Genomic DNA, 14,167 nt, shown 5'->3' with positions numbered 1-14,167 from the left:
GCGCCTTGCACGGGCTGGGCGAACCTATCGGCGGGAAGGCAGTGACCAATCAGCGCCTTTCTCCCCTCAGCGATACGATCACCAATCAGCACCTTTCTCCCACCCCCTCGGAGAAGCCCGCGCGGGGATGAGCCAATGGGCGACTTTCGCGCCGGTCGCCGGCAGCCAATCAGCGAGCGCCCCCTCCTACCTCACTATAAAATAGCGACGTCGAAAAGGAGGGGGGAGACAAGATGGCGGAAGAGGCAGGAAGCGGTGGCTCGTCCGGCGGCGGCGATTGAGGCGGTGGGGGGGAGTCGGGGCTGGGCGGAAAAGCGGCAGCTCCTGAGACAGCAGCGGCAGCAGCAGCAGCAACGGCGATCGGGGGGATGTGGGGGGGCGAAAAGCGGCGGCTCCTGCGGCCGCAGCGGCAACGGCGATCGGGGGATGTGGGAGGGGAAAAGCGGCGGCTCCTCCGGCCGCAGCAGCAACGGCGATCGGGGGGATGTGGGGGCGAAAAGCGGCGGCTCCTCCGGCTGCAGCAGCAACGGCGATCGGGGGATGTGGGGGGGGAAAAGCGGCGGCTCCTCCGGCCGCAGCGGCAGCGGCGATCGGGGGGATGTGGGGGGGCGAAAAGCGGCGGCTCCTGCGGCCGCAGCGGCAACGGCGATCGGGGGATGTGGGGGGGGAAAAGCGGCGGCTCCTCCGGCCGCAGCGGCAACGGCGATCGGGGGGATGTGGAGGCGAAAAGCGGCGGCTCCTCCGGCTGCAGCAGCAACGGCGATCGGGGGATGTGGGGGGGGAAAAGCGGCGGCTCCTCCGGCCGCAGCGGCAGCGGCGGTCGGGGGGATGTGGGGGGGCGAAAAGGGGCGGCTTCTCCGGCCGCAGCGGCAACGGCGATCGGGGGATGTGGGGGGGGAAAAGCGGCGGCTCCTCCGGCCGCAGCAGCAACGGCGATCGGGGGATGTGGGGGGGGGAAAAGCGGCGGCTCCTCCGGCCGCAGCCAGGATGTGGCTTCACCGGCACCGCGCCCTGTGGGGCTGCGGGGCGGGTGTGGGGCCGGGGACTCCGGCGGTCCCGCAGCGGCGGCCGCGGGGCGGGATGAGGCGGCTGTGGCGGTACCTGTGGGGCACCTATGGGGCTGCTATAGGGGCTCTTCAGAGGCGTGTCTGGAGCACTTAGGGGCAGGTACAGGGCTGCTATAGCGGTACCTGTGGGGCTGCTATGGGGTTGCTTATGGGGCACAGATGGGGGGGGGCACAGGATGGGGGGACAGCTGGGGGTGGCACCGCATGCAGGGGGTGGGGTCAGTGCGGAGGGGCGGGGACTATGAGAGGACGCGCCCACGGGGAGTCCCGCCTGGGGAAGGGGGTGGAGCCTCCGTGTGTCACGCCCTGTGGGAGGAGCCCGGGGGTGGAGCCTGTGCAGGCGTCACCCCTTGGACAGCCCACTCGGGGGTGGGGTCAGCAGGGGATGTGCCCCAAGGGGGCGTGGCTTAGCAAGGGAGGGACTTTGGAGGGGGTGGAGCCTTTACAGGACATGCTCTGAGGGGGCGTGGCTTAGGGGAGGTGGTTGGGAGGAGTTGAGGGCGGGGCCTCAGTGTGTCATGCTCCTCTGGCAATGCGGTGAAAGGGGAGGGGCCTGCATGGGACATGCCCCTTGGGGGAGGGCACACACTGGCAGGGGCGGAGCTTTAAAGGGGATGGAGTTGGGGGCGTGACCTCTCGAGGACACGCCCCTGCAGGAGAAGCCCAGACTGGATATCACAGTGAAAAATTAAAATTAACTGTTGTTAATCAGATGTAGTTTGCTGTCTTTTTATTTTGACTCTACTTAGAGGTAATTCATACCTGTGATGTTTTCACACACCTCCCAAAAAAGCTGTGTTTAAATATAGACAGTCATGACTCACTGTTTTCTAATTTTATTTTGCATCTAAATCTTTTAATGTTATGTTGGGAATCATTACTACCTGGGAGGTTTTTTAATACCTCCATTTATAAACAGCCGGGGGCCATGTTGGGGTATTTTTAATTAAGGAAACTGCTGTTTCAACCCGCAAGTGAAAACAAACCACACGTACGAGGCTGGACACGGTCAAACAAACCCCGGCTGGTTCAGCAGCCGCTGCCAGCGCGTCCATTCACCGCCTGCCCAGCCCGACAGACCTGCTGGGCACACGTGTCCTGGTGAACTTGTACCAGCGCTGCATTCTGGGGAGAAATACATCCTGTAAGAATCCTGCTCTAAAACACTGCAGATCAACAATAGTTGTAAGTCACAGAGACTCCTCGTTTTCTCTCTGACTCTCACAACAGTAATAAATAAATCCCAAAGGACAGAAAACACCAGGATAGGCTGGAAACAACAACAAACCCCACATGGCAGAAACAGTACCAAGCACCGTAAGTAACACTTCAGCATCTCAAACGAAAATAAATGATAAAACCCTTCGGGAGAGGTCTAAAGAAAGACAAACGAGTCCACAGAGAGCGATACTAAAGCCCTCCTCCCGAGAGGACCATGTGGGGGACAGAGGCACTTGGAAGGGACGTGGTTTGATGAGGCCACTTGCCACACACATTGATTCTGGTGCCTGGAAGGACAATGGAGGGGACACAAGGGGACAGGGGGCACACGAACGGTACAGAGGGATGTGGGGAGCTGATCGGGGTGCCTGCGATGGCTCCAGGGCACGCTGCCCAAGGGAGAGGTCCTGCAGCAACTGGAGGCCACGTGAAGGGCTCTGGGTCAGAAGAAAGGCAAACAGAGGCCTCTGGGCTGCAAAATACACAAACAGGTCCCCAGGCAACAAGAACACGGGGGGCGGCTACAAGGAAGGTAAATGGGGGCTCTCAGGTGCCTCAAAAGACAAGCTCAGCTGTCCTGAGAGGAGCAGGTGGAAATCAGAGGAGTGCTAAAGGGAGCAGAGGGGCAAACAGAGCGGGCATGAGAGCGTACAAGAGGGAAAAATGAGGCCTCTGGGATGTGCCAAAAGCAAATGGGGAAATTTTGAGGGGAAGAGAGAAAAAGAGGGGAATTTAATGAAGCAAAAGGTCAAACGGGCACCTTGATGCCACCAAAGAGCCTGCGGGCACCCAAAGGCAGACGGGGCAATAACAGAGGAACTGGAAGGAAACGGGTTTCTGAGGGAACAAGGTGGCGAGTAAGCCTATGAGAGGCCCAGAGGCAAATGGATGTGTCCTGAGGAGAGCAAATCAAAAGGTTCTTACCTCTGAGAAGTTCTCCTTGACTTTTGTTCCACCAGCAGCCGTCCTGTGGTCTCGGCACAGCCTGGGGATCCCTGACCTGCACCACCACAACCTTTAACAGGACATCCGGCAGTTCTAGAACCTGAATGACAAACAGCAACTATTTCTCCAGGACAGCTTTGATGTAGGATTGTTTTATTTTGTTTTCCCTGCAGAGCACAGGGAGAAATTTCTCGTCCGCACAGTACCACTAAACACCCCACCCATGATCCTTCAGGCATTTTGGGGCTGTAACCCCCCCATCTCTCACTGGCCTGCTCCTCCAGTACCATCAGCACACCCCCCAGTAACATCATCATCACCCCCCCAAATCCCCCCTTCTTTTCTCTCCAAAAAAAGGTAGAAAAGGGAAATAGCCCCCACGAGCAGCTCCTTGCTCTCATAATGCCATTTACATATGTACATACTACAACTCCTTAAAACAGGGGGCAGTGCCCCAAACAGTCGCAGTCCCCATCCCACAGGCCGGCAGCTGCCCCATGGCACGGTGGGGAGGGAAGATGTTGCCACGTCTCCCGCTTGGGCTCTGCTCTCCCACATTCTGTTCCCCACCTGGGCTGCGGGATCTCCTGAGCATCAGGTGTTCATAGCTTCCCCTATGAATAACAAAAATTCGAAATTAGAGTTCAGCATCTTAAGAAAATAGCGCAGAAAGAAGCAGAGGAATTAGTCAGAATAAGGGATCGCCCAGCGGCAGCGCTTGCTGGCCGTGCGCTGCAGTACCCGAGTTTCGCCACACGACGGCAGCACCGAGGCGCGCCGCGGCACCGCATTGGGGCGGCCGCCTGCAGTACCGCGCTTTGCCCACAGGACGGCAGCACTGAGACCCGGCGCGGCAGCCCCGGGCGAGCAGGCAGGCAGCGTTCCGCGGGAATCCCGCAAAAAAACCCAAACCAAACCAAAAAAAAACAACAGAGAGCCGCGGCAGAAAAGCGCCCCTGTCGCAGGGACGGACGCAAGTCCCGAAAACGAACACCGCCGCCCGCCAGCCCGGTGCCGGAAGGCTAACGCGCCCCGCTTGCTCTGCTGGCCGACGGCACTCGGAGGCAGCGCCTCTGAGTCCCGACCCCAGCTGTCCCCGGCCCGCGGCAGCATGCAAGCACGCGATCGGCCCGCTCTGCACTTGAATTGCCATTCCCTCCGCCCATCGCCTCCCCGCCCGAAGCGCAAAGCCACGTGCCTATTGGGCGCGAGGTCTTGCGCTGTCTTTTTGTGCGTGCGTTTTCTTTTTCTTTCTCTTGTGCCACATTGTCCAGAAAGGGGAAGCCGAGCGCGTGGGTGCCACGGCTCCACAGGGCTCCTCTCCACGGGGAGGGCGCTCGGGCCGGGAAGGACCCTGAGCCTGGCGTGGGTGGACACACCCCATCGCACGTACAGACACAGAACCCGCCGGGCCTCGCCCTGAGCTTCCGCACTTCCACCAAAGCGGCACCCCGCTCGCCACGCCGCCGAGCCTGCAACCACACCTTAGCTCTGTTTTTAAACATCCCCCTGACAAAAGGGGGCTGCGCCGCTCCCGGAGAGACCGCAATACCAGGAACGGGCGCTGCACCGGAGACACGGCTCCAGGCCACAGACCTTTAGCCCACCTGCCCTAAGAGTCACACGCCCCTCACCAGCTTCGCGAGCTCGGCCTTGAGGGCAGGAGGGGGAAACCTAACTAAACACCTCCCCACCGCACTGGCCCATCCCGTTCCTCCTGTTCCAACGTCACGGTCACCCTCGCCACGCCCGCACTCACCTGCCGCCTATTTCGCCGCTCCGTTCCCCTCGCTCCCTCCCACCGTCCCGCCGCGCTCAGCGGGCACCGACACCCGGCGGGAGGTTCCCGCCTGTCACCTCATGCCCCTCTGCCGCCTCCGGGGACCTCACGAAGGACTGCCCTGCCCTGGACCGCCTCCCTCCAGATCCCCGGGAGCCGGCCGCAGCGAGAGCTCCGCAGCCTCCCGTCCCTCGCCCCGACGCCCGTCCCGTTCATTCCCGGTACCCCCCCGAGACACAACGGACACGCTTGCCAGGGAGCTAGCTATTCCAACCGGATTGAGTCGGCGCGCTCTCATTGGCTGCTTTCCACCCCACCGCGCTGCCCTCCTATTGGATGCTCCTTCCCGCGCTTCGCCCCCACAAGCCCGCGCCTGAGCCGGACCTGACTGAGGACTGCGCCCATTTGGGCATGCGCAGTAGCGACCTCACCAGCACCGCCCCTTCGCCAATCTCATTGGCTGCCTACGCACGTCAATCGCCATTCTCACCGCCTATCAGCGCTCCGCCCCTCAACCTCGCTCGCGCCGTCTGATTGGCCCGCTCTGCATCCTCACTCGCCTGCTCGCCGCCCTGCGGGGACCCCGAGCGCATTTGGCCGTGCAGCTTCAAAGACAGAAACTAAAAAGCAAAGAACAAACCGCCGTCATTCGCTTATACTAAAAAGGTGTGCGGATGCCTACCCACGCCACAAAAAACCCTTAGCTTTCATTTTCCTCCGGCACTACAATTGCACAGGTGTGAACTCGTAAAATTAAACCAGCCATCTCCCAGACACACGCTTCGAACTTGACTACGGTGGGTTTCTGTTTGTCTTACACCAACGGACTTGCACATTTGTGAGCAAACACATTCATTTTGAAGCACAACCCCTCCCGGGGGAAAAACACGTCTTAGTCATTGAAAAAAATAAAATCCGACTTGGAGCTCCCAAACATTAGGGAGCAGCGGGGAAACAAACGAAAGCGAAGACCAACAGCAGCATCGTAAAGTAGTATTCAGCTTCAATTCTGATCACGTACTCAAAAGCCTCTCTCAGCCCTACGAACGATTAGTCCTCTTCTGGAAGGACACTTTTTTACCTGAATGTCCTCAATTGAAAACTCCACTAAACAGAACGGGGATCGAGCCGCAGGACAACACGCCATCGACATATTAACAAGGAAAAAAACCCACAAGTAAACCCCAGCTTCGATTACTAGTTTCCATCCCGTCTCATTCCTTACATTTCAACTGGCACCCAGGTGCTCCAAAATTAACTATGCCCATGCCGCTTCTCACTAAAAATTCAGTTCTACGTTTAAACATTCAAGGCTATTTCCAGTGTGCCCATAAATTCACTGTGAACAAAGACAAGAGAAACGCTCAACCCTAAGGAGCGCCGGCCGGCAGGTTTCTCCCCCCTCTGCCCGGGACCGAGAAGACGCCGCCACCGCTGCCGCCTCCTGCCGCCCCCCACGCCACCGCAGCGCGCCCGCTTCTTTTCACACCCCCGGCCCTTCTTCTTGACCCGTGGGCAGCTTCAGCTGCCCTGGAACGCGCTTTCACAGAGCCGCGCGGACGACAGACACGCATACCCACGTACACTTCCCCAAGCCTAAGCGTAGCCAGGATTCCCTTCCTCGCCCTCAACGTTTTTGTTCAAGAGTCCAGCAGCTCACCTGTCCTCGTGAGCTGCCTCGCTGCAAACAAGCGAACAGAAAAGAAAAAAAGAAAAAGAAAACAAGAAAAGGAATGATCTCTCCCAGGCAGTTTCTCTAAACAGTCGAGAGATTATAAAACTGCACGTGTCTTTTCCAAGCAGAACGAGCCTGTGATTCCATGAAAAAGGAGGGCAAGGAGCAGGTCAGCTTGTCAGAGAAAGACAGGGACAGGGAGCAAGACAAGGCGACACAGAGAGAGAGGCAAAAGGGACAGGGAGGCAGGGCAAAGGGAAGGAGAGGCCAAGATCAGAGACAAGCAGCAGGACACAGACGGTGGGGAAAACTCCTAGAACGGGCAGCGGGAGAGACAGACCAAGGAGAAATGGGCGCCGGGCCGCGGGACAGGGAGCGGGGCAGAGTGTCACGGAAACAAAACCAAAGAGGGAACGGGACAGAGAAACGAGGGGAAACGCAAGGAGAAGGGCAGAGAAACAGGAACGGGGGCGGGCAGGGAGCAGGACCGAGAGATGGAGTGAGGAAGGGAAAAAAGGACGGGGGCAGAATGCAGGGAGAGAAACGACGACAGGGAGCAGGACAATAGCATGGGCTGCAGGACAGAGACGGAGGAATTGCAAGAACACAGACACGAGGAGCACCACAGAATGACAGCCAGGGGAAAGAGGCACAGAGAGCGGGACGGCGCCGGAGCGGAAAAAAACAAACCAAACCAACGGCGCTGGGCCGCTGGAGAGAGATACGCAGAAAGAAAAGAACACCCAGGAAGAGAGAAAAGAAAGAGGGGATGGCTGGCTGGGGGAGGGAGGGGAAAGCAGTTAGAAAGGGCGGGAGAAGGACCGCGACAGAACAACAGAAAAGCCAGCGAGGCCAGGCAGGGCAGGGGGGCCGTGACACTGCTTGTCTAGCAGTATAATCTGCGATCTGCCAATTTATTTCCAATTTCCTGATCACCGCTCCCTTTCGATGCCCTTTGCAACGCACGATGGCAACTTTTCTAGCAACGGCACAGCTTCCAACAATTGGAGTATCATATTTAATCTGTCTTCCTTGTGCCGTTAATAAACTTTGTTCTTTTCAAATGGCACGCACCATTCTAAAAACATACTTTGAAACAGTGCAAATATTAACCTTCTTCTCTTTGGATAATTCTAGAGCTCGTGTGAGCGCAGCTTTCTGGGCAGAAGTCTCTGCAGGTAAAGGTTTAGTTTCGATTACCTTGGGGGTAGTTGTCACCGCATGCCCGGCTTGACGTACTCCTTGCTTTACGCAGAGCTGCTTCCGACGGTGAACCAGGAGCCTTCAGCATCCTCCAGTGGCCGGCTGGTCCTTTAGATCCGGTCCGCTGGAGTAAACAGCTTCTGTTGTTTCCGAGCAATCGGACACCACAGGCTCCGAAACAGATCCACTGAGGAGAGAAGCTGGATTGACAATGTCAGTCGTAGCAATATTTCCATCATCTTGTTCCACCCACACGGCCTGGTATTTCAGGGGACGCTAATACAGTCATTTGCTGTCCCACAGTGAGCTTACGAGCTCCCCGCACATCGAGCGCGACAGCTGCCACGGCTCAAAGACAGCCAGGCCAGCCTTTGCTCGCTTCGTCTGGCTGCTTAGGGAAGCAGACCGCGGCTCGCTTAGGAGACCTTAACTGCTGTGCCGGAACACCCAAAGCAATACTTTGCCTTTCGTGTGAGTACAACCAAAATGGTTTGGTGACACCAGGGAGGCCCAGGGCCGGAGCCCTCACCAGTTCCTTTTTCAGTTGCGAAAAAGCCCTCCCGGCTTCTCCCGTCCAATTCAACTCGGAGCTGTTTTCTTTCAACAGTTCGTACAAAGGCTTTACTGAGAGTCCATCATTATAAATCCAAAGCCCGCACCAACCTGTCCTTTCAAGAAACGTCCGCCCGCAGCCCTTTTACCGTCGCCGGTTCCGGCGTCCGGCAAGCAGGTTCTTTCCGCTCTGTCCCCAGCTCTCGCCGTCCTCCGGAGATCTCCAGTCCCAGATAAGTCACTCGGTGCCGCATCAGCCGGGCCTTCTGTTGGGAAACCCGATGCTCACTTAATCGCAGAAAATCAGTCAGCTTACAGTCCATTGCACACAACCCTCTTCGGGTTTTGTGCCTATAAGGAGACAACAAAGTCCCATTGCCCGGAAGAGCTTCCCAGGTGTCACGTTCTCGTGCTAACTGGTTTCCGAAAATCACAGGGCTGCTCCTGAATCCCCGGGGTGACACGACCCGGGTTAATTGGGTCTTTCTCCCACTAAAGGGATTTTCCCACTCAGAAGCAAAAAGCTTCTGACTCTCTTTGGCTAATGCAAGACAGACAAAGGCATCTTTGAAATCCAACACAGCAGACCATTTGTGATTATCTCGCCATTTATCTAACAATGTGTAAGGGTTAGCTACTACCGGGTGTCAATCTGCGGTAATTTTGTTTATTGCTCTCCAGTCTTGCACTAACCTATAGCTTTTACTGTCTGGTTTCTTTACAGGCCGGATTGAAGTGTTCGCTTCTGACTCACCTTCTAGCGGCAGCCCAAAATTGCAAAAAGTTACAGGTCATTTCTTTTACCCCTTCTCTATCCTCTAATTTCAGAGGATATTGTCTAGTTCTGACTGGTCCAGCTCCAGCTTTCAAATTAATTTTCGCTGGTTCTGCATTCTTTGATTTACCAGGAACTGCCGAAGCCCATACCCCTGCAAATACTTGATCCAATATTTCCCGAGCTATTTGGCTTTGCTTGTCAGTTTGAATCATTGCCAATTAAAATCTCAGCTCTTTTGTCTTGAATCTCACTTTCCTCCATTTGAATGTTATGATCGCTTTCAATTGTTTTCATAGGTCTCGCCTTAGTAAGAGTTTTGGAGACCTAGGCATATGTAAGAACTTATACATCCCGATTGGTTTTCCTAACTTATATTTGATTGGCCGTAAAAATAAAGCTTTCTCTTGTTGGCCAGTAGCTCCCACTACAGTTACAAAATCTTTATCTAAGGGTATCGTTTCCTGGTTCAAAATAGAACAAGATACTCCAGTATCAATTAAAAACGCCACTTCTTTCCTGTGTTTCCCTGGCTTTACTAGGACCGGTGCATCTGCTAGGCTGGATTCCTCAGGTTCCCGTCAATCAACTTCTGCCACTGACCATTACATCTCATCGAGGTTTCTCTATTCACGTTATCCCCAGGTGGCCCCCCAATCCTCCCGGTGAGCTAAAATACACCCTAGCGGGCTCTTTGTCGGCGTTTTTTCTGATTGGCTGCTTTCCACGCCACCGCGCCGTCCCATTGGCTGCTCCTCCCCGTGTTCCGCCCCCACGAACCCTCCTCGGGGCGCAGCCGCGCGAGGACCGCGCCATTGGGGCCCGTTTTCCCCACAAGCACGGCTCCCAGAGCCGACTCTCCGGGGCGGCGGAGCCGCAGCGGAGCCGGCCGGGCCGGGCACTCACCGGGGCCGCGCAGAAACGGCGACGAACGGCGGCGCGGCGGGACCGCTCCGGGCTCGAGCGGGGCGCGCACACGGCCGCCGAGAGCGCCGCCCGCGCTTGCCAGCGGCCATCTTTGCGCATGCGCGTCGGGAAGCCCGCGGGACACGCCCCCTCCCGCCCGCCCCTTCGCTTCCCTTCCCGCAACCCGATTGGCTGCCTGTGCACGTCAATTTCTATTCTCCCCGCCCATCATCACCCCTCCCCGTTTGCCCCGCGCTGCGCTCCGCTCCGCCCCTCCGGCTTTCTCGCGCGTCCTGATTGGCCCGCTCTGCACCCCCCTTCGCGTTCTCTCCACCCACTCGCCGGAACCTCCAGGCGATTTGCATAGCCGGCGCGGTTTGACATAGTTACAATCAGATCTATTTAGACCGAGGTATCTCTTTACACCAATTAATAAAGAGAAGATATGTATACAGGCATGAGAGAATATATGGAGATGATATATAATATCTATTGGGACTATGTAACACATAGTATTTACACATAGCTCTATCTACTCTACCCTTTTTTCTATTTTAAATTGCTTCCTATAAAAAATAATTTCTCATTTTCAAGTCCATCATTATTTAAATTTACAAATAGGCAAGACGTTTGTATTTTTAAAACCCTCAACAGAAATTTTTTACATTCTAGAATCCTTTATATAATATAGTAGAAAAAGCTTTCATTTAAAAATCACTTTATATATACATGAATATCATTCTGCAATATATAAATACAAATGACAGATTTCTCTCTGTTTGGACATCTCACACTCATATTTACAGGTTTTAATACGTTTTATCCTCCCCCATGAATTTTCAGGCATTTTTGGACTGTGACCCCCTCTTTTCAGGGGGACTCCCTTTGACCCCAACTTACCTGCTCCCCCACCTGCATCACCAGCCCCCAGTCACGCCAGGGTGCCATAAGTGACACCATCACACAAAGCAAGGGAAACAGCCCCAACGGGCAGCTCCTTACTCTCATCATGCCATTTGCGTACGTGTACGTACCACAACCCCCAAAAAGCGCAGGGGGCTCCCCTAGGAAAACAAAGAGGGGGCAGCGCCCCAAAGAGTCGCAGCCCCCATCCCACAGGCCGGCAGCTGCCCCGCGGCACGGCGGGGACGGAGGACGGCACCACGTCTCCCGCTCGGGTTCCCCCGCCACGTTCCGTTCCCCTCCTGGGCTGCGGGATCCGTGGGGGACTACGGTGGGTCCGTGGAATCCCTGACGGAGGGCATGGGAACAGAAATCAGCCTTGAAGATACTAAGGCCTACACGTGAGAAAGATGGGAGGAAAGGAGTATCCAGAGATATTAAGGTGTACTCGTGAGAGAGAAGGGAGTAACATTGAGGATAGCAAAACTAGCCAATGAGATGTTAGTGCTGTAACTTGTAACCAAGAGTGAAGAGACAAATGAAATCATAAAACTGTATAAAAATGCACTTGTGGCAATAAATGGCATCTCCTACTTTCATCCTGGAAGAACTTGGTCTATATCGTTTGTCCGTCTCAACCGCAACACCAATCTGCTGAGCATCAGGCGTTCACAGCTCCCCCTCTGAAAAACAAAAATTCCAAATTAGAGTTCAGCGTCTGAAAAAAAATAGCGCAGAAGAAAGCAGAGGAAGTCAGTCGGAATACGGGAGAGGAGAGCAGCTGAGCTAACGGAGGATTTGGGGGAAATGGGCCACCTTGAAACACAAGGCATCTTTTAAAAGCCAGAGCGATTTGAGCAATTCAAGACAACATTAAGACAAACTGACACCATTTGGGACACACTCAGCGGACACGGAAACGCTCTCGCTGACGCTAGAAAGCGTCTCGCCCCTTCCCTCCGGCACCGCCGCAGGAGACAACCCCAGCGAGGCCGCGGGACGGGCTCGCGCCGCCAGCGGGATCTGCGCTCACGGATCCGCCGCCACAGCTCCGGCCCTCGCCACGCTGCTGCTGCTGCTGCTGCTGCTGATACGCATCCGGCTCAGTCAGTAAAGCTGAAAGCGTGCAGCTCCAGAGAGTGACACTAAAAAGTAAAGAACCAACCGTGGTCATTCACTTTATGCTAAAAAGGCGTGCGGATGGTTACCTACACCAGAAAAAACCCTTCTCTTTCATTCTCCTTTGGCATTTCCTTTGGCACGGGCGCCTGCGCCATCGCCCAGCGGCAGCGCTTGCTCGCCGTGCGCTGCAGTACCCAAGTTTCGCCACACGACGGCAGCACCGAGGCGTGCCGCGGCACCGCATTGGGGCGGCCGCCTGCAGTACCGCGCTTTGCCCACAGGACGGCAGCACTGAGACCCGGCGCGGCAGCCCCGGGTGAGCAGGCGGGCCGCCTTCCGCGGGAATCCCGCAAAAAAAACCCAAAACAAAACAAAACAAAAAAACCAGGGAGCCGCGGCAGGAAAGCGCCCCTGTCGCAGGGACGGACGCAAGTCCCGAAAACGAACACCGCCGCCCGCCAGCCCGGTGCCGGAAGGCTAACGCGCCCCGCTTGCTCTGCTGGCCGACGGCACCCGGAGGCAGCGCCTCTGAGTCCCGACCCCAGCTGTCCCCGGCCCGCGGCAGCATGCAAGCTCCGTTCCCCTCACTCCCTCCCACCGTTCCGCCACCTTCCACCGACACCACGGACACGCTTGCCAGGGAGCTAGCTATTCCAACTGGATTGAGTCGGCGCGCTCTCGTTGGCTGCTTTCCACCCCACCGCGCTGTCCTCCTATTGGATGCTCCTTCCCGCGCTCCGCCCCCACAAACCCGCACCTGCGCCGGACCTGACTGAGGACTGCGCCCATTTGGGCATGCGCAGTAGGACCATCACAAGCACCGCCCCTTCACCAACCTCATTGGCTGCCTACGCACGTCAATCGCCATTCTCTCCGCCTATCAGCGCTCCGCCCCTCAACCTCGCTCGCGCCGTCTGATTGGCCCGCTCTGCATCCTCACTCGCCTTCTCGCCGCCCTGCGGGGACCCCAAGCCCATTTGGCCGTGTAGCTTCAAAGATGGAAACTAAAAAGTAAAGAACAAACCGCGCTCATTCACTTATACTAAAAAGCTGGACGGATTACTACGTACACCAGAAAAAGCCCTTATCTTCCATTTTCCTCCGGCACTAAAATTGCATAGGTGTGAACTCATAAAATTAAACCATCCATCTCCCAGACACACGCTTAGAACTTGACTAGGGTGGGTTTCTGTTTCTCTTACACCAACAGAACTGCACATTTGTGAGGAAACAAATTCATTTTGAAGCATAGCTTCTCCTGGGGGAAAAACACGTCTTAGTGATTGGAAAAAAAAAAAAAAAAAAACTGACTTGGAGCTCCTGAACATTAGGGAGTGGTGGGGAAACGAATGAAAGCAAAGACCAACAGCAGCGTGCCCATAAATTCACTGTGAACAAAGACAAGAGAAATGCTCAACCCCAAGGAGCGCCGGCCGGCAGGTTTCTCCCCCCTCTGCCCGGGACCGAGAAGACGCCGCCACCTCCTGCTGCCACCTCGCCCGTGCCCCCTCGCAGCGGGGCTGCCCCACGACAGCCGGGGGCCTCTTTTTTTTTCCCGGAGGCCGGTCCGACCGCTGCCCCCCGCTTTCTGACGGCCACGGCCACGACCCCGCCCGCAGCGGCAGCGCCCCCCTCGGCCCCGCCCCGGCACGGGCACAGGGCGCCGCTTCCCAGCTGCAGTACCGGCCTGTGGCCACCAGACGGCAGCACTGAGCGCGGGCGCGCCGCGCCCCCCGCGCCGCCGCAGCGCGCCCGCTTCTTTTCAGACCCCCGGCCCTTCTTCTTGACCCGTGGGCAGCTTCAGCTGCCCTGGAACGCGCTTTCCCAGAGCCGCGGGGATGACAGACACACAGATAAAAAATAAAAGCCTGACATACCTAAAAATATTTTTTTCCTACGGATTTCTTCTAGCCTAATAAAATATATCGCCTTTCTCTGTGCCCTGTGTCTTGTTTGCAGCAATAATTTGGCTGAGCAGCAGCCAGGCAGGGGTTGCTGCTCTGGATGCTTCACATCCT

General features: G+C 56.5%; 2 long non-coding RNA genes across 2 annotated transcripts; both read right to left on the bottom strand.

Annotated features, from left to right (window-relative positions):
• Window positions 1–1,992: 1,992 nt before the first annotated feature.
• LOC136001984 (uncharacterized) lies at window positions 1,993–3,418 on the bottom strand. The gene is made up of 2 exons (XR_010607873.1): window positions 3,213–3,418; window positions 1,993–2,192 (listed from the first exon to the last, which is right to left on the bottom strand). It is a non-coding gene; the product is annotated as an uncharacterized LOC136001984 (long non-coding RNA).
• A 196-nt stretch (window positions 3,419–3,614) lies between these two features.
• On the bottom strand, window positions 3,615–10,227 carry LOC136001983 (uncharacterized). Its single transcript, XR_010607872.1, has 4 exons — window positions 10,125–10,227; window positions 8,555–8,709; window positions 7,889–8,091; window positions 3,615–3,847 (listed from the first exon to the last, which is right to left on the bottom strand). It is a non-coding gene; the product is annotated as an uncharacterized LOC136001983 (long non-coding RNA).
• Between the last annotated feature and the right edge of the window lie 3,940 nt (window positions 10,228–14,167).

The sequence above is a fragment of the Caloenas nicobarica genome, chromosome Z, assembly GCF_036013445.1.
Source record: "Caloenas nicobarica isolate bCalNic1 chromosome Z, bCalNic1.hap1, whole genome shotgun sequence".
NCBI classification, from domain to species: domain Eukaryota; kingdom Metazoa; phylum Chordata; class Aves; order Columbiformes; family Columbidae; genus Caloenas; species Caloenas nicobarica.
This window is presented reverse-complemented; position numbering and strand designations above follow the sequence as displayed.